The 19,282-nt window shown below is 41.0% G+C and overlaps 1 protein-coding gene across 1 annotated transcript in view; it reads right to left on the bottom strand.

Moving 5' to 3' along the window:
- LOC134349279 (mothers against decapentaplegic homolog 5) overlaps window positions 1-13,830 on the bottom strand; it is a 48,866-nt gene extending 35,036 nt beyond the window's left edge. The window contains exon 1 of the mRNA XM_063053346.1: window positions 13,706-13,830. The gene's annotated coding sequence lies outside the window, so the exon portion shown is untranslated. The remainder of the gene's footprint in view (window positions 1-13,705) is intronic.
- Between the last annotated feature and the right edge of the window lie 5,452 nt (window positions 13,831-19,282).

Here is a 19,282-nt window from a genome sequence, read left to right as displayed (position 1 = left end):
AGCTCAGTGCAGACAATGGATGGATGCCTGAATGACTGAACACACAACCCATAGATGAGCTTTTTCTGCAGAACTCCAGTCAGACTGAAGTTGACATTGATTTTAGTTATTTTGGTTGGATTACTGTCAGGTGGCATTTCAGCAACTGAGTATTATCAAAGGAAGGCTCTAGGTTTGCTTACGTTGAACTGTATGAAGATAACATTCAGGAAGGCCTTGGAAAAGTAAAAGTGGAGGAAATGTACAATGCTAAATAGTAAGTCAAAACCAGATTAGTGATTTAAATGGCAAAAAATCAGCATGGCAGGAAGAATATGTGAATGTAACTGTACACATACAATTAACATGGTCTAAATAAGAAAAAATGTTGAAGTAGTAATGAAAAAAGGCTTTTAACTAAATGAAAGGATTTTACCTAATGAGACATAATTAAATGGCACAAGCAGAGACCATAAGACACAAGAGCAGAATTAGGCCATTCAGTCCATCGAGTCTGCTCTGCCACCCAATCATGGCTGATCCTGGATCCCACTCAACCCCATTCACCTGCCTTCTCGCCATATCCTTTCATGCCCTGACTGATCAGGCAAATATCAACTTCCACCTTAAATAAACCCACGAACTTGGCCTTTAACGCAACCTGTGGCAGGGTATTCCAGATTCACTACTTTCTGGCTAAAAACAAACTCCTCATCTCTGTTCTAAAAGGTCTAAATTTTGAGGCTGTGCTCTCTAGTTCTACATACCCCCACCACAGGAAACATCCTCTCCACATCCACCCTATCTAGTCCTTTCAACATTTGGTAGGTTTCAATGAGATTCCCCGCACTAAATTCCAGTGAATATAGACCCGAAGCTACAAAAACGCTTCTTATATGTTAACCCCTTCATTCCCGTAAACCACCTCTGGACTTTCTCCAATGACAATACATCCCGAGATATGGGGCCCAAATCTGTTGACAATACTTCAAGTGTGGCCTGACTAGTGTCTTATAAAGCCTCAGCATCATCTCCTTGCTTTTATATTCTATTCCCCTTGAAATAAATGCCAACATTGTATTTGCATACTTTATCACAGACTCAACCTGCAAATTAACCTTCTGGGAGTCTTGCACAAGGACTCCCAAGTCCCTTTGTACCTCTGATGGAACCTTCTCCCCATTTAAATAGTCCGCACTATCGTTTCTTTTACCAAAATGCATTATCATACATTTCCCAACACTGTATTCCATCTGCCACATTTTTGCCCATTCTTCCAATCCTCACTACAGGAAGGATGTGGAAACTATAGAAAGTGTGTAGAGGAGATTTACAAGGATGTTGCCTGGATTGGAGAGCATGTCTTACGAGAATAGGTTGAGTGCACTTGGCATTTTCTCCTTGGAGCAACAGAGGATGAGAAGTGACCTGACAGAGGTGTACAAGATGATGAGAGGCATTAATCATATGGAAGTCAGAGGCTTTTTCCCAGGGCTGAAATGGCTAACATGAGAGAGCACAGTTTTAAGGTGCTTGGAAGTAGGTACAGAAGGGAGTCAGGGGTAAGTAGTAGTTGTTGTTGTGTTTTTTTTAAAAAAGAGTGGTGAGTGCGTGGAATAGGCTGCCAGCGACAGAGGTGGAGGCGGACACGATAGGATCTTTTAAGAGACTCTTGCATCCGTACTTGGAGCTTAGAAAAATAGAGGGCTATGGGTAACCCTAGGTAATTTCTGAAGTACATGTTCGGCACAGCATTGTCGGCCAAAGGGCCTGTATTGCACTGTAGGTTTTCCATGTTTCTATATCTAAGTTCTGCTGCAATTGCATTGCTTCCTCAGCACTACCTACCCCTCCACCTATCTTCATATCATCCGCAAACTTTGCCACAAAGCCATCAATTCCATTATCCAAATCATTGGCAATGTGAAAAGTCGTGGCCCCAAAACTGACCCCTGAGAAACACCACTAGCAGTCACTGGCAGCCAACCAGAAAAGGCCCCCTTTATTCCTACTCGCTGCCTCCTGCATGTCAGCCATTCCTCTATCCATGCCAGTATCTTTCCTGTAATGCCATAGGATTTTAACTTGTTAAGCAGCCTCATGTGTGGCACCTTATGAAATGCTTTCTGAAAATCTAAGTAAATGACATCCACTGCCTCTCCTTTGTCCGCCCTGCTTGTTACTTCCTCGAAGAACTCTTTTAACAGATCTGTCAGGCGAGATTTCCCTTTACATAAACCATAATGACTTACTTGGTTGAGACTTGCCACTCCAGAGACATTACTGCAGAACAAATTGCACATCCATCTGATTCACCTCATGTCGCATGAATAAAAGGGCTGAGCAAACTGGATGCAGCAACATGCCCAACAACATGTGTTTAGAACTAACCGTACCTCAAGCCAAGCTTTAACACTGATATTTAGCAGACAATATAAACAGCCTGAACAGATCCTACCCGAGGCCAAATCCACTGCAGCTAATTACTAGTCTACTCACAATCAGCCAAACAATAGATGTCATTGACAATGATACAAAATAGAATTTAATTACCGTAAAACACAGAAGCAGAATTTGGCCATTGAGTGTGCTCAACCATTCAATCATGGCTGATTTATTTTTCCCCTCAACCCCATTCGTCTCCTTTCTTCCCATAACCTTTGATGCTCTTACTAATTTAAATTACCTATCAACCTTCACTTTAAATAGACCCAATGACTTGGCCTCCATAGTCATCTAGGGCAACGTATTCCACAGATCCACCACACACAAATTCCTCATTTCTTCTAAAGGGACACTCATCTATTATTCCGAAGCTGTGTCCTCTCGTTCTAGATTCTCCCAGTTTGAAATATCCATTGCATATCCACTCTATCTAGCCTTTTCATCAATATCTGGTTGGGTTCAATTAAATTCTCCCATCATTCTTCTTAACTCCAGCAAGTACATGCCCAGAGACAAACACTTCTCATACATTAACCCTTTCATTCTCATACAACGTCCTCCGGAACCCCTTCAATGCCAGCGTATCCTTCCTTCAATATGGGCCTCCAAATGTGGTCTGACTTATAAAGCCTTGATTTTATATTCTAGTTCTCTCAAAATAAATACTAACATTGCACTTGCTTTCTTTACTACTAACTCAACCTGCAAGATAACTTTTAGGGAATCCTGCACAAAGATTTCCAAGTCCTTTTGCACTTCCAATTTCTGAATTCACTCTATTTAGGAAATTATCTATGCCTTTATACTTCTACTGAAGTGCATGACCATATAATTCCCTACACTGGATTTTATCTGCACTTATCTGCCCATTCTTCTAATCTGTCCAAGTCCTTATGCAAACTTCCTGGTTCCTCAACACCACCTGTCTTTCCATCTATCTTTACATCATTAATAAGCTTGGCTACAAAGTCATCAATTCCGTCACCTAGGCCATTAATAAATGACGAATAATAGCAAACTCAACACCGTTCCCTACAGAATATCACTAGTCACCAGCAGCCAATCAGAAAAGGACCACTTTATTCCCACTCTTTGCCTATTGCAAGTTAGCCAATCTTCTACCCATGCTAATATCTTTCCTGTAATACAACCTCTTATCCTGGTCCACAACTTCATGCACAGCACCTTGTCAAAGGCCCACCTATGAGCTTATCGAGACAGATTTGTTGCAGGAAAGCAGTATCCATCATTAGGAATCCCCACCACCCAGGTCATGCTCTCTTCTCGCTGCTGCCACCAAGAAGGTGGTACAGCTGGCCCAAGATTCACCCCACCAGGTCCACGAACAGTTATAACCCCTCAACCATCAGGCTCTTGAAATAAAGGGGATAGCTTCACTTGACAAATCATTTAAATGTTCCCACAAACTATGGACTCATTTTCATGTTCCCAATATTTATTAATTATCATTTCTATCTTTTCGTATTTCCAGTTTGTTGTCTTTTGATTTTATGCCCAGTTGGTGCAGTCTTTTCATTGATTCTATTACGGTTATTGGATTTATTGAGTATGCCTGCAAGAAAATAAGTCTCCAGCCTGTATATGGTGACATACGTACTCTTGATAATAAATTTACTTTGAAACTTTAAAAATCCAAGCAAGCAGCATCTGCTGACCCTCTTCTGTCAATCCTGCCTGTTATGTACTCAGAGAATTCCAACAGATCTGTCAGGCAAGATTTCCCCTTTAAAAAAAACAAGCTTCACTCCCAAATAAGCACAGCACCTTTTATGCACGCTTTGAGAGGGAGATTAAAACACCTGAGCAAATCCATGCACCATCTAATAAGCCTATGATCTAGGTCTCAGAGGCTGATGTCAGAACATCTTTCAAAAAGGGTGAACCCTTGCAAGGTGTTAGGGCTGACTGTGTACCTGGTAGGGCACCGAACACCTGTGCCAACCAACTGGCAGATGTTCAAGGATATTTTCAAGCTCTCACTGTGGCAACCAGAGGTTCCCATCTCCTTCAAAAGTGCAACAATCATACCAATGCCCAAGAATAGGGTGAGCTGTCTTGCGACTATCACCCAGTTGTACTCACATCTGTGAAGTGTTCTGAGTAGTTAATCATTGCCAGGATCATCTCCTGCCTTAGCAAGGACCTGGACCTGCTGCAATTTGCCAATCTCCACAATAAGTCTACAGTGGATGCAGTCTCACTGGCTCTACACCCGGCAGTGAACCACCTGGACAACAGCAATACCCAAGTCAAGCTTCTGTTTATTGATACCCTCAGTACTAATCAACAAGCCTCAAAACCTGCAGTTCGGTCTGCAACTGGATCCTCCACTTCCTCACCAGGAGGCCACAGTCAGTGCAGATGAGAATATCCCCTCACTGACAATCAACACTGGATCATCTCAAGAATGCATGCATAGCCCACTGCTCTATTCTCTCTACACCCGTGACTGTGTGGCTAAGCACAGCTCAAAAGCCAGCTATAGGTTTGCTGACGACAACTATTGTTAGCAGAATCTCAAATCATGAGGATGCATACAGGAGCGTACATTAGTTCAACTGGTCGAATGACGTCGCAATAACAACCTTGCAATCAATGCCAGTAACATGAAGGAACTGATTGTGAACTTCAGGAAGGGGAAGTCAAAAGAATACACACCAGTCCTCATCGAGGGGTCAGCAGTGAAAAGGGTAAGCAGTTTCATGCTCCATGTGTCAACATCTCTGAAGATATCTAGCCTGAACTTAGCACATTAATGCTTTTACAAAGAAGGTATGACAGTGGCTGTATTTCTTTAGGAGTTTGAGGAGACTTGATATATCACTAAAGACTCGCCCTAATTTCTACAGATTACTGTGGAGAGCATTTTAACTATCTTCATCACCCTCTGGTCTGGAGGGTCACTGCACAGGATCAGAAAAAGCTGAGGAAGTTTGTAAACAATGTCAGCTCCAACATGGCTCTAGACTCACCAGCATCCAGGACACCTTCAAAAGGTGATGTCTCAAAAAGGTGGCATGCAACATTAAGGACCACCTTCACCCATTATATGCCCTCTTATTGCAATCATCGAGGTGGTGGTACAGCAGCCCAAAGACACACACTTAAATGTTTCAGGAACAGCTTCTTCCCTTCCATGATCAGATTCCTGAATGGACAATGAACCCATGCACACTACCTCACTTTTTCTTTCCTCTTTTGTGCTCTTTTTGCACTACCTATTTAATTTCATTTTTATACATACACAGTGGATTCTGGTTCACTGGGCCAGCCACTTATTTGGGATAACCCTTCTAGAACAAAAATTAATCCAGAAAATAGCCAAGATTCCTTTCATTTAATTGGCACACTGTGCTGCTTAATTAGGGCAGGAGACTGTTGCCTAACAGTTTCCAACTAGTAACAGTCACTTGCAATTGGGTGGCCGTTGGACACTTCGCCATGCCTACAGTGAACAGTTTTTAAGTAACATCAGTTGCGTCTGTTGGTGTTCAAAAAGCAGTGATTTTTGTCACTGATAGTTGTCAAGAAATATGCAGGAAGACTATCTGGAACAGTTTTGCTCAATGCAATTTCAAGCATTCAGGTTTGGAGATGCCAGAAATGACCAGAAGTGAAAATTAAACAATTTTACTACTTCAACAAATTAGGAACTACGAACTTTTAAGGTATCAATCATCTTGAATGTTACCATGAAAAAGATTTGGAGAATACAATTGTTAAAAGAATTGTATGAAGACGGTCCATTATCTGAATTAAATGTCAGAACTGATTTTGTTCATTTACAGTCAAAAGAACAATAACTACCTTCCTCAATAACTTACCAGTAACTAATGTGACCTCCTATATTATGCATTCCTAGTTAACTAAAAATTTACTGCATTTTTTCTTTAACCATTGCTAATTATAGATTTATATGCCATTTCATCTGCACCATCACAAAGCTGTTTTGGCTTTGTCACACAATGAGTTTAACTTGTACGAAATAACTGGAACTAGGCAAAACCACTGCAACTTCCTCAATCCATGAAAATAACTAGAACATTCACAGAATATGTCATTCAGTGTCTCATGCCTGCTCTGCCATTAACCAAGACCATGGCTAATTCTACATCTCACATTTTCCTACACTAAACCCATATCACACAACTACCTTGCCAATAGCAAATGTATTTGATCGCCATCTTGAATATGGTCAGCCTCCACAGACTTTGTGCAGTGAATTCTGAAGCTATTTCTTCTCAAAAAGGACTGCTACAGTAGCATAGCAGTTAGCTCAATGTCATTACAGTGCAGGGAGTCAGAATTTAGCAATAAATTTCAGCTCCACCTGTAAGACGATTGCACATCCTTCCCATGAGTGCATGGGTTTCCTCCGGTTGCTCCCCTTTCCTCCCACGTTCCAAAGGCGTACCAGATAGTAACGTCCTCTGACTAGGATAGAGCTAGGTAGGTGAGTCATTGGGCAGTGTGGCTCATTAGGCTGGTAGGGCCTGTTCTGCGTTGTATCTCTAAATATTTTTGTTTTAAAAACCTCACATTTGCATGGCATACCCTCACCTGAGACTGTGACCCCAACTACAGATCCTACAGGCAGGGGAAAACACCATTCCTTATCAGGATGGAGATGTATATTCAAGATGGAGATCAATAAACTTGCTGACATCAAGGTAGTCAAGTGCTATGGGCTTAGTGTAAGATTAACCATGATCTTGGTTAATGGCAGAACAGGCATGAGACACTGAATAACATTCCGTTTATGTTCTTGTTATTTCCACGGGTTGAGAAATGTTGTGGCTTTGCCTAGTTATAGTGATTTCATACAAGTTAAACTGTAAGAGTTAGTTATGTGACAAAGCCAAAATTGCTTGGTGTTAGTTCGCTAATGAAATAGCATATGATCTATAATTAGCAATGGTTAAAAGAAACTTTTGGAAAACTTTTAGTTAACTGGGAATGCGTAATGTAAATTGAGGTAACACAAGGATAAAGTGGAGTTAATTCTGTTAAACCCGGTAAGAATTTTAGATTTTAACTAGATCATTTTTCATTTCACTTAACTCTACAAGCAGAGACAGCTTAATCCCAATGTCAAGAATTAAACTCGTGAAGCTTTGCTACATTACCTCTAATGCACACCCTTCCTCCAGGACAGACTACACCTGTATCAAATATTCCAAATTCAACCTCGTTAGGGCTTCATATAATGGGACAAGCAATCCCCACTTTTGTTCTCAAACTGTCTCACAAACAAATTAGCATACAATTTGCCTTCCTAAGTGTATGCTGAAGATGCACATTAATTTTCAGTGATGCACAAGAACATCCAGGTCTATCATCAATCTTTCACCATTTACCCAATTTACAATTTTGTCTTCTAAAAAGTGATGAGCTCACATATTATATTCTATCTGTGAAGTCCTTAACCATTCACTTAACTTGCCTGTATATCCCTCAAGTTTATCTGCATCTTCTTCACAACCCATCATGCCACCTAGCAAACATGGATCTATTATACTTGAGAAAATCTGCAGATGCTAGATATCCAAAGCAACACATTCAAAATGCTGTAAGAACTCAGCAGGCCAGGCAGCATCTATGGAAAAGAGTAAACAGTTGACATTTTGGGTCAAGACCCTCCATCAGGACTTCCTCCTACCCCACCTTCCCTGAACACCCCAACCCTCCTTTCTCCTCAGACACTACCAACCCTCTTGCCCACCCCCATCTAATCCCAGCTCTCATCCATACCAGGTCTTCACAATTCCCTCAGGCCTTCTCCTTTCTGAGGCAGAACATTCCGTCCTCAGTAAAGGCCTCACCTTTGTCCCCCTGTGCCCGCACTTCACTGAGTTCAGTCCTGATGAAGTCTCTACCCAAACATCAGCTGTTTACTCTTTTGCATAGATGCTGCCTGGTCTGTTGAATTCCTCCAGCATTTTGAGTATATTATACTTAATCCCATGAGCCAAATCAATGATAAAGATTAACTGCTTTAGCAAAGGCCAATATCCATTAATGAAATCTCTAATGTACCACAAACTTTCTTGCATTGTTCACACACAAATTTGCTAGATTAGAAAGTAAATCAGAATTTACAATGTGCATCTCCTATTCTAAGTTACTTCTTTGCCATGTACAAAATACAATGAAATTGCAAACCATGCTTGCTATTAAGTTACTTTATTAGGAGCTCTACTATGCTATCCCGTCACTAGAGTCAGAGTTACAAAGAATGGAAACAGACCCTTCAGCACAACAAGATGCCCCATTCAAGCTAGTCCCATTTGCCAGTGTTTGGCCCATAATCTTCTAAACCTTTCCAATCCACATACCTGTTCAACTGTCTTCGAAAAGTTGTTATAATATGGATCTAACTACTCCCTCTGACAGCTTATTCCATATGCTCAGTTCTTTGTTTAAAAGAGTTGCCTCTCAAATTCTTCTTAAATCTTTGCCCTATCATCTTAAACCTATGCCCCCTAGTTCTTTCAATTTCCAACTCTGGGAAAAAGACTGAGTGTATTTACCCTGTCTATGCCCTTCCTGATCTACAAATTCACCTCTCAGTCTCTTACATTCTTTAAAAAAAAATTCTTACTCTAACTTGTATACCATTTCCTCAAGTTCTGGCAACATCCTTTTAACTCTTTTCTGGACACTTTCCAGTTAGAAACATAGAAAACCTACAGCACAATACAAGCCCTTCGGCACACAAAGTTGCGCCGATCATATCCCTACCTTAGAAATTACTAGGCTTACCCATAGCCCTCTATTTTTCTATAACATCTTTTGAATAGCTGGGTACAACTGCATCATAACCTCCCAAATTTTAAACTCAATGCCCTGAATTATAAAAGGCCAAGATCCCTCTTCACCACCTTGTCTACCTGTGATTCCACTTTCAGGCAACATGGTCTTGTATACCAGGTCCCTCTGTTCTGCAGCACTCTAGTTTGTTCACTGTGAAAATCCTACCTGGATTCAGCTTTCCAAAAATGCAACACTTCGCACTCACCCTCACAGTTCCTCAGCCCACTTCATCAGCTGATCAAGATCCCCAGTAATTTTTGATAACTTTCTTCAATATCCATTGCATCACCTAATTTAGTGTCATCTGCTAACTAACCATGCCCTGTACATTCTTATCCAAATCACCGAAATAGATGACAAACAACACTCTCTCCTGATGTCTCGCATGGATATCCGACCAAAGAAATGACCTTCTACCATATCTTCTGCTTGATTCCATGCAATCTAACTCATCATGTGGAACCTTAAAGACCTCACTCGAATCATGTAAACCACATCTATCACCCTGCCCTCATCAGCCTTCTTGGTCACCTATCAAATAATTCAATGAAGTTGTTAACATATGATCTATTGAGCACACAACAATTACTGACTTCCATTAATCAACCCATTTTTCTAGATGTAGATACATCTTATCCCTCAGGATCCTCTCCAGTAACTTCCTTCCCACAGATGTTAAGACTTACTGATTTAAAGGTCCCAGGTTTTAATTTGCCACCCTTAAATTTTCTAACTTCTAGGCCATTGGCACTTCACCCATGGTTAATGATGATGCAAATAATCTCAGCTGGCTTCTGCATATTTCTTCCCTAGCCTCACACTTACACAAGTTGAAAATATTTATATTCTGCAAAATACTCAGTTCTCAATTTTGTTCCAGCTCCAAAATCTGCGTGTTTTAACATATGCATCAAATCTCATGTCTACAGCTGTTAATCAAGACAAACAGAATATGTAGACTCCAGTGATCAGGTATGGAGAAGCTGTGCAACCAGCATTTCTAAAACAAATTACAGCAGACATTTAGCCAATTTACAAAGTAGAATTAGCAAAATAAACACCATAGCTAATGTAGAGGAAATGCATAGCTGCAACTGGAGGTGGAACTTCATGGCTGGATCCGCGAACTTTATTTAGAAAATACTGTAAAGACGTGGAAGAAGGTCTTGTCACACCATCATCATGTGCCATGTCGTATGATGTGGGTGATCATGGCCTTCCACGACCATGATTGTTCTTGGTGAATTTATCTACAGAAACAGTTTGCCATTGCCGCCTTCTGAACAGTATCTTTTCAAGATAGGCAACCCCAGCAATAATCAATACTCTTCAGAGATTGAGTGACTGCCTGGCATCAGTGGTCGCATAACCAGGACTTGTGCCATGCATCATCTGCCAACTGCTCATACGACTATCCACCACCTGCTCCCAGTGCTTCACCAGACCCTGATTGGTGTTGGGGGTGTAGACTGTTAAGCAGGTGCTATACCTTGCCCTCTGGTGACCTGCAGGCTAGCAAAGGGATGGACCTTTCACCTCCTTTGGTAGAGATGCATCTCTACCCCACCACCCAAAGATAACACCATCCCTCCTGTAAAGTATGATGGAGCCCAGAAACATCATGCTAAGGGGATGTTTTTTCAGAGGTAGGACTGGAAATCTGGTCAGGATTAATTAGAAGATAAAGGCTGCTAAACATAGGGATCCTGGATGAAAACCTACTAGTCTCTGCTAGAGAGCTCAAACTGGAGAGGAAGTTCATCTTTCAGCAGAACGAGCAGAGCAACCATGGAGTGGCTTCAAATTAAGAACACTGATGTCCTTGAGTGGCCCAGTCACAGTTCTGACCTTAACCTGATCGAACATCTCTGGCAAGATCTCAAAATTGCTGTCCACTGCCGCTCTCCAACTAACCCAGCACAGCTTGAACAAGTTTGCAAGGAGGAACGGGCAAATCTTGCTCCATCACATTGTGCAATGTTAATCGAGACTCATCCAAAAAGACTACTGCCTGTTATAACTGCTAGAAGTTGTTCAATGAAGTACTGAGCAAAGGGGGATGAATACTTTTGAACTGTTTACATTTCAGTTTTTTGAATTTTTAATTTTTCATGCTTTACAATTTTCCCCGTTTTTGACAAAGAGTACTTGATTCACAAATAAAAATTCTCAGTTAAATGAATCAAAATCCCTAGTTGTAATACTCATTTGTGTTAACAAAGACTTAGGGCATGCTTTCACAAGGCACTGTTATAAATACATTTGCAGCATTAAGTTACTAATAAAAATATTTAAGGGAGGAAAAAAAACAGGGAGAAGGGAATACAAGCAGGATGAACAGAAAGAATATAATTAGTGCTAAAATACAGAGATTCAATCAAGCCAAAACAATTAGGATTGTCAAAAATCAGGAAACCACCAGAAGTTTACCCTTTGAATGCACAGAACGTTTTCAGACATCAGCAACACAAGCACAATTACTGATTAAAGCTGTAATCCAGAATTCATTCAAACCCACATAACAAAATTTGCTTTCGCATTTGTGCATCATAAGCACCTCACATATCTGAAATGCACAAAACTCTAGTGCAATTAACTAAAATTAACACTATATAATCTGATGCACACGTTAAATTAAATTATAACCTCTTAATTTTATGCTCTTCGTAAGTAATGTTTGGAAAATATGCAACACACACAAAATGCTGGTGGAACGCAGTAGGCCAGGCAGCATCTCTAGGAAGCGGTACCTTTGACGTTTCGGGCCGAGACCCTTCATCAGGACTAAATGAAAGAACAGATAGTAAGAGATTTGAAAGTGGGAGGGGGAGGGGAGATCCAAAATGATAGAAGAAGACAGGAGGGGGAGGAATGGAGCTAAGAGTTGGAAAGTTGATTGGCAAAAGGGATACGAGGCTGGAGAAGGAAGAGGATCATGGGATGGGAGGCCTGGGGAGAAAGAAAGGGGGAGGGAAGCCCAGAGGATGGGCAGGGAGTTAGCTAAGACAATGGGTCTACCTGGACAGGCAGGTTTGTGGATCTTGGGTAGGAGGTAGAAACGGGAAGTGCAGGGTGTAGGAACTATAAGGTTGGTAGCAGTGGATGGGAGATCCCCTGAGCGGATAAAGTTGGTGATGGTATGGGAGACAATGACCTGGTGCTCCTTAGTGGGGTCATGATCGAGGGGTAAGTAAGAAGGGGTATCCACGAGTTGTCGCTGTGCCTCGGCAAGGTAGAGGTCAGTACGGCAGACTACAGCACCCCGCTTTTAAAAATATGGGTCTGTTGGATTCATGCTTGATTTTTATGGAAAAGTAGCTTCAATGGTAATTCTAGAAAAATTATACCTTTTCTACAGTAAACAATATAAAGCCAAACCTTTTTAGCTTTATATTTTAACCCAAGGATACGAGTCTCTAAAGTTGAAAATAATTAACATCATGTATACAGTGTTATGATGTGTAAAACACTGCTGATTTTAAGCACAAATAGTATTACAGATTAAAAATAAACGAATGCAACAGGACTTCTAGTTATACCACATCAAAAACCTGCTCAAGATATTTTGCAAGGTTGATATGCTACCCACTTTATTACAAACGTACATCCTAGAAATGAATTCAAACCACCATTTGGACTAGTTACATTTTAAAATTGCATTAACATCTGTGAGGTGACCTGCCTTCAGTATGGCATAATCTGAGTACAGTATCGCTCAATCCAAAATCAGCTGTTACTCTCCTGTTAAACAGAATTTGACATTCCTCTGGTTCTCCAACCACTAGACCCCACACCAATATTCCCGCCCCCATTCCTCCCCTCCCCCAAAACAAAATCATCTCATCGGATTTCAGAGTGGGGGGAAAAAATCACTGACAGTGTCTTCCTGCTTTCCCTTTGATTACATGGTCCACTTTTTGCTGACAGTTTCAAGGCTGCACAGATGAGGCTCTGAAAGGACTTATTTATATTTTTAAAAATTAACAATCAATCGTCAAAGTACGAAACGCCCGCAAGCTGCGGGCGGGACACCGCAAGCGGTGGAGTCCCACATCCGAGTTTGGCACCAAATTTGCCCCCGCTCCAGAAACCTCCCCCGCAGCCCCGCCCAGACTCCATTCCGCAGCCCCCGCCCACCGGAGGGGATCCCAGAACAGCAAACTCCGCGGGCGCGGCGGAGAGCGGAGCCGGTGCCGGTGCCGGTGCCGGAGCCGGAGACCGGTCCGGTTACCCGAAGGCGATCGGCCACCCGAGCAGCTTCCTTCCCCCGGAGAGAAACAGCGGCCGGGAAGGGAAGCGGGGGGGGGGGGGGCGTGCTACCGGCGGCTGGACGCTGACGCCATGTCAGACACTGGAAAAACTTCTGAATCCACAAAGCGCCCGAGCCACCGCCGCAAAAACCACCCGACGGCGTCCAAACATCCCCCCCTACACTTCTTCACGTTACCTGTCTTTGTTTCAACTTTTTCTCCTTTCTTTTTTATCCTCCCCACCTAACTTTAAAACTCGTCTCCGCTGAGGCACTGGCGACGCTCAGACTGGAGGCGGAGCACCGGTCCGTGTATCCTTCCGCGGCCTGGAGGGAGAGGAAGGGGGGAGGGGGAGGGATAGCAGGAGGACCGGGAATAAATGGCCAATTATCATTGGCCCGCCTCGTCAGTGACGGAAGCACTGAGAGCCAAACCCGGCCGTGCAGCAACAAGTTCCCAGCCGCACTCTGCAGTCAAGTTAAGTGAAGTCGAGCTTTCGCTTCATATTCCGCTTACATACTCCCTCAAGGTTTAAAGGCTTTTTCTTTGTTCGTAAAAAAGTTGTCTGAAGGTCTCGACTCACTGTGCCCTTCAGCGATGGAAACTTCAGCTCCCGCACTCTCTCAAACGGCCGGCTTGCAGTCCCTCCTCCACCGGCCAAAGTGGCTCGGGTCTCAATCAGTCGCTGCTCGTGGAATGTACAGAAGGGTTTCTGACGACAACACAATTAATTGGTAGCATCCACCATTGTACTGCTGAGATTGCCCGGTCACATCAGAATTACCGCATTACTATTTAATAGCAAGGACGACTCCTAATAACGTTGTGCCCTCCTGACCTTCGGGAATGATTGCCATTACCTATGCAGCATCCTAGATTCGGATAAAAACAGATTTTGACGAAAGTATGCAGCAGCGTCTTTGGAGAGCGAAATAAAATTAATGATTTAAGTCAGTGATTTTTCCCCCCCATCGGACAGCGATAAACGTTTATTCAGTTTCTTCCTCCACGGTTGCTACCGAACCCGCTGAGAATGTGCAGCCTTTTTCAGATTTCCGTAGTACTTTGCCTTGTATCGTGTGCGAGGAAATTACATTAAATACGAAGATTCTTTAAATGCCAGTACATTAAAAAGGTGATCATGCAAGCTGAAAGTGTTGATAGAAAACCAAAGTTGTTTGGGAAAGTATAGATGCAGAATGTGTATCTAAAATTACAAAGGAAAAGGAAGTGATGCTGGAAGTGTGTAATAATAATGCCGCAAGTGCTGAATACCTGAAATGAAATCAGTTAATGTTGAATACGGTAAACCACAACTTACCTGGGGAAGATAAGGTGTTTCTTGAACTCGCACTAAGCTTTGCTAGAGCGGTGTATAAGGCTCAAATTTGAGGTCAGAGTGAAACAAAGTGGCAGACAACTGAAATTTCAACAGGATATACAAATTAGTCATCCGATATGTTTTGGACCACCTTAGATTTAGAGAAGAAAGCATCATGAGCAGCTTTTGAGTTAAGTTGAGTTAGGAGTGAACGATTGTGACCCTGAACAGTAGCAAAGGAAGACATAAAGCAACGTCTGGATGTACTGAAAGATCTATGGGAAGTGATGGGTAATGGTGGAGATGGACAAATAAACTAGAACATTTCTGAAGAGAATAAGTGGAAGGTGTATGTACTGGAGACTGTGAAGGAGTTGTGCAGATTGCAAAGGATGATCTATTGAATGTGACAGAAAATAAAGAGGAGTCTTTGAGGGGAGAAAATGAATAAGTGTATGCTGAACTGGAGGTTATGTGAAAGAATAAGAAATGCTTCAATGACCATGTTATTGTTTTTGTAGGGGTTTGCTGCAAGACTACTGAAATAAAACAATACCTCCTTTTTACAAGCTCAATATATCTAAAATGATTTACAGCCAGTGGGTTGTCAGTGTGGTTGTACTGCTGTACACAGTGATGTCAGTATTATAGTACAGAAACATGCATTCATATTAATTTGTCCATTGCTCCAGAATAAACCAGTATTTAACAATCGCTTCTTTTTTGCAACAACTTATTTTATTGACGTTTATATGGATATATGCCTGTTGGATGTGTGTTCGGAACTGATAATTTTCTGCGCGTTTATTAGTCAATTTTATGCTACTGAAATTTAACCAAACCATCTAGATCTATATATTCCTGATATACCTGTGGTAGATTTCAGCAATAAAGATCCCTGCAAAAAAGTTACAGACCGTATAGCTAAGTTGCATTTGCAGGTTAAAATAATGCAATAAATTAATCAGACAAAGATGTCAAATTATATGCACATCAATCATAAGCAATGTCACGAGCTGTAATTGTATGAAGTGCTATAAATTATTGTTTTTCTCTTGGGATATTAGGTAGGCCAGATGAGCATTGATCTAAATAGCACATTCCGAGGTAACTCATACAGGATTCCAGCATCGCCCAAAAAAATCGTTTTTGCTCGTTTCCAGGTTTCACATTTTCACTCTTGGAATGCACATCTGGAGTTATTGAGCGTAAGTAAATATCTTTTATCTCCACGTCTGATGGATTCTGCAATCAAAACTCGACAAGTCATTTTTTACATTAAAGAAGCTCAGGAGGAAGGCGGGAGAATACCGTTGATATTTTTAATTGAAATTTGGATATTCCAAACGAATGATACATGATAAACCGTCAAAAAAGTAGTCGTGTTGTCGGTGTTAAATGGATCTTTGTGGGGTGGAAAACCGTTTTCCACTGAAACGTGTAAATCCAAATTGAATGTAATTCAAACTGAAGGATCGCAAGCGAATGCTCGTTTAGGGAATGGAATAGTTCTTGGGAATGTATTGTACAATGCGAACTTGATTTTCTTTCTTTGTCTCCCTATTTTCTGTGGCGGATGAAGTTCCTTCTCTGTATTGGGTTTCCTGCTGATTCCAGGTCTGTGATCAGGCTCTTTGCTTTTGGCCCAGTGGCTACATGACGTTGAGAAGATTGGCGACGCGAAGTCTGCGATTCAAAACCAAGCGAACTTCTTTCCACATCATCGCAAAACAATACAAAATCTGGTGTTTGAACAGGAAATGTCAAGGTAGTTCGGTAGTAGTTTAAAGTCGCTCCAAAAAGTTAGGTTATAGTCTTCACTTTGTTTTATATTGTTGCATAGTTTTAGGGTACCCTCCTGAATTTGCAGGCGCAGTTCTTAACTTAATGAGCAAACTACAGTGTATCATATACATATGGATTTTCAGAAATGGGATTTACGTTGAAAATCAGTTTTGTTGACGCTTTAAATTCTTAGCGAGTTCCTTATAATCTCCATCCCGATAGGATTTTGTAAACCACAACCCGTATTCATTTTCTGGCACTGTATTTTTCTAATTCCAGTGCAAATAGTTCGATATTCTAAAAAGATTACTTTTTGTAAATGTTGTTGGTTTTATAAAACAGGGATAGTTTTGAACAATTAATATTCAATATGCTTTGTTATAATTAGCAATTTTGCTCTGAGGTAGAAAGAGTTGAATTTTGTCAGGATATAGTTATCGCGGAGTTGCAAATCTCGAACGTGCGGTTTGATTTTAGATCGCCGATCATGGCGGTGTATTTGCTCGGTATTTTTCAGTCACAGTTTCCTTACTGGCGTTAATTCTGATGCTGTGGTCCCCATCTGGCGGTGTCATAACAAAAAGGTTCCCAGGTCTCGGTCGAAGACCTCTAGTTGCAGGGCAAATAATTCCCGTCGTGACTCTCCCATAACTGTAAAATATTAATTTCCCATCAGAAATTAAATAGCAATGAAGACGTTAGGCTATTCGGGGGTGGGGGAGTTACATGAATAAATATTATATAGTGAAAATAAATCTATTTTTGAAAGATAGTCTGTGTTGCTCAAGATTTCTAGCACCTGAAGAACTGCGTGCTTAAAATTAAGTAAGAAATTAATATCTGTAGATAACGGGAGTTGGTAAAAAAAAAACTGGATAAGATACTGGGGAGATAATCTCGAGTTTTTCTATTATTTCATGGAAAATATTTTTTTCTTTTTCAGTAACCATAAATTTAATCTCAGTAAACGCTGTACCGTTCTGGGGGAAGGTATGAAGCTGACATTGGTAACCGATATGTTCAGTCCATTTCTATACACCCTTCTTCTGCATCGTATTTTGCAGGTATTTCTGTAAAGCACGTGTACACATGTTGGGACAAGAATCGTTCAGCACAAAATAAATACTTATATTCCGTGAAAAAGACGACTTCGTTGAGGCCAATTTACTGCTTATCACTTGACACCTGACCACGGGCAGCTTGTTTAAATGATTTTTTCCTTCAAAAAATCGTGAACGCAATACTTTGGTTGCCTTATCTTTCTTGCTGAACAAAAGCTTTAGTCAGAGAAGGTTATGGGAAGATTTGATGGGGCTGTTTACAACTACAAAGGGTTTAGAGGAGTAAAATGTAGATCAATTGCGACTTAGTGGCTGGAGACTCCGTGGCCAGAGGGCATAAATACAGGTTGAGCGGCGTGAAAACAAAAGAACCAAGTGACTCCGCACCACCGATTGGTGTTTAGGAATTGGAATTTACTGTCAAGTAATGTGATGGAAAATTAATTCAAGAGGGATTGGATTACCAACCCATGCTTAAAATTTAATAGTCCACATCTATATTCCTTCATGGCTAGAAATATAAATTAAATTACTCTTAGCAAAACTCAAAGATATTAGGTTCACTTTCAAAAATTTATATAAAAAGTAGCGTTACAGCATCACTTTACCAGGAAAGTCAAATCAGTGCACAGACCAATTACCTTTCATGTAGGGTTTAATAAAATGTGGCAAGCAATATAAAGTAGATGGTAATATATTGGATTTTTGGTATGTATATAAAATAAATTCATGCAGCGAAGTCTTAATAGAACATTTTACAGTGAATGCCTCGCTTGGTAAGTGTGTGGCAAGGCATACATATAGTGGTTTCTTCTTGTCATTGTTTAAGATGGTTCGCTTTAAAAAGTGTTCCAAATGAAGATCTCTTGTTTCTTAGGTTTATCTAAACTGTTGAATAAAAGTATTGAAATTCTGTATAAACACATTAATAGGAAACAATTAGATGCAGAATCTGAATTAAAGTAAGAATATATATACCGTAGGAAGAACTTAGCCAGACAGGCAGCATTTGTGGAAATAGAAACCGGTCAATCTTCCAGGCTGAGGACCCTGCAATAAGAGAAACTCTTCAGTCTAAACAGCAGCAAAGGTGGGGGAGGACTTTCTTCCTCGACTTTTTTTTCTGCAGAGATTGTTTCACTGGCTGAGTTATCCAATGTTCTGTACCTGAGACCCACATTAATTGCCACTACCGTTAAAAATATAGGTAGAAGTTAATAAAGCAGAAAAATGGGTATGTTACTGATACAATAACATAGATAAGCATGAGATTTTGGTCATGAAATTTCCAGTGTTTTTTGAAACGTAAGAATAAAACAGAAGGACAGACAGCTTTGGGAATCACTGCCTCTCCTTTTCGGTGATCTGGTTGAGTCCTAACCTCCGGAGCTATTGTGAGGAATTTGCCTATTTTCCCTGTGACTGCATGGGTTTCCTCAGACACTGTGAAGAAATCCCACATCTCAAAATCATGCGGATTGGTAGGTAAATTGGTCACTGCATGTGATCAATGATTCATCTGATGAAGGCAAGCGTGCCATATGCCTTCTACTGTCTACTTGTGTGCTACTTTCAGGGAGCAATATCAATGCTGATAAAGCCTGCCA

Source organism: Mobula hypostoma, chromosome 7, assembly GCF_963921235.1.
Source record: "Mobula hypostoma chromosome 7, sMobHyp1.1, whole genome shotgun sequence".
Lineage (NCBI taxonomy): Eukaryota > Metazoa > Chordata > Chondrichthyes > Myliobatiformes > Myliobatidae > Mobula > Mobula hypostoma.
This window is presented reverse-complemented; position numbering and strand designations above follow the sequence as displayed.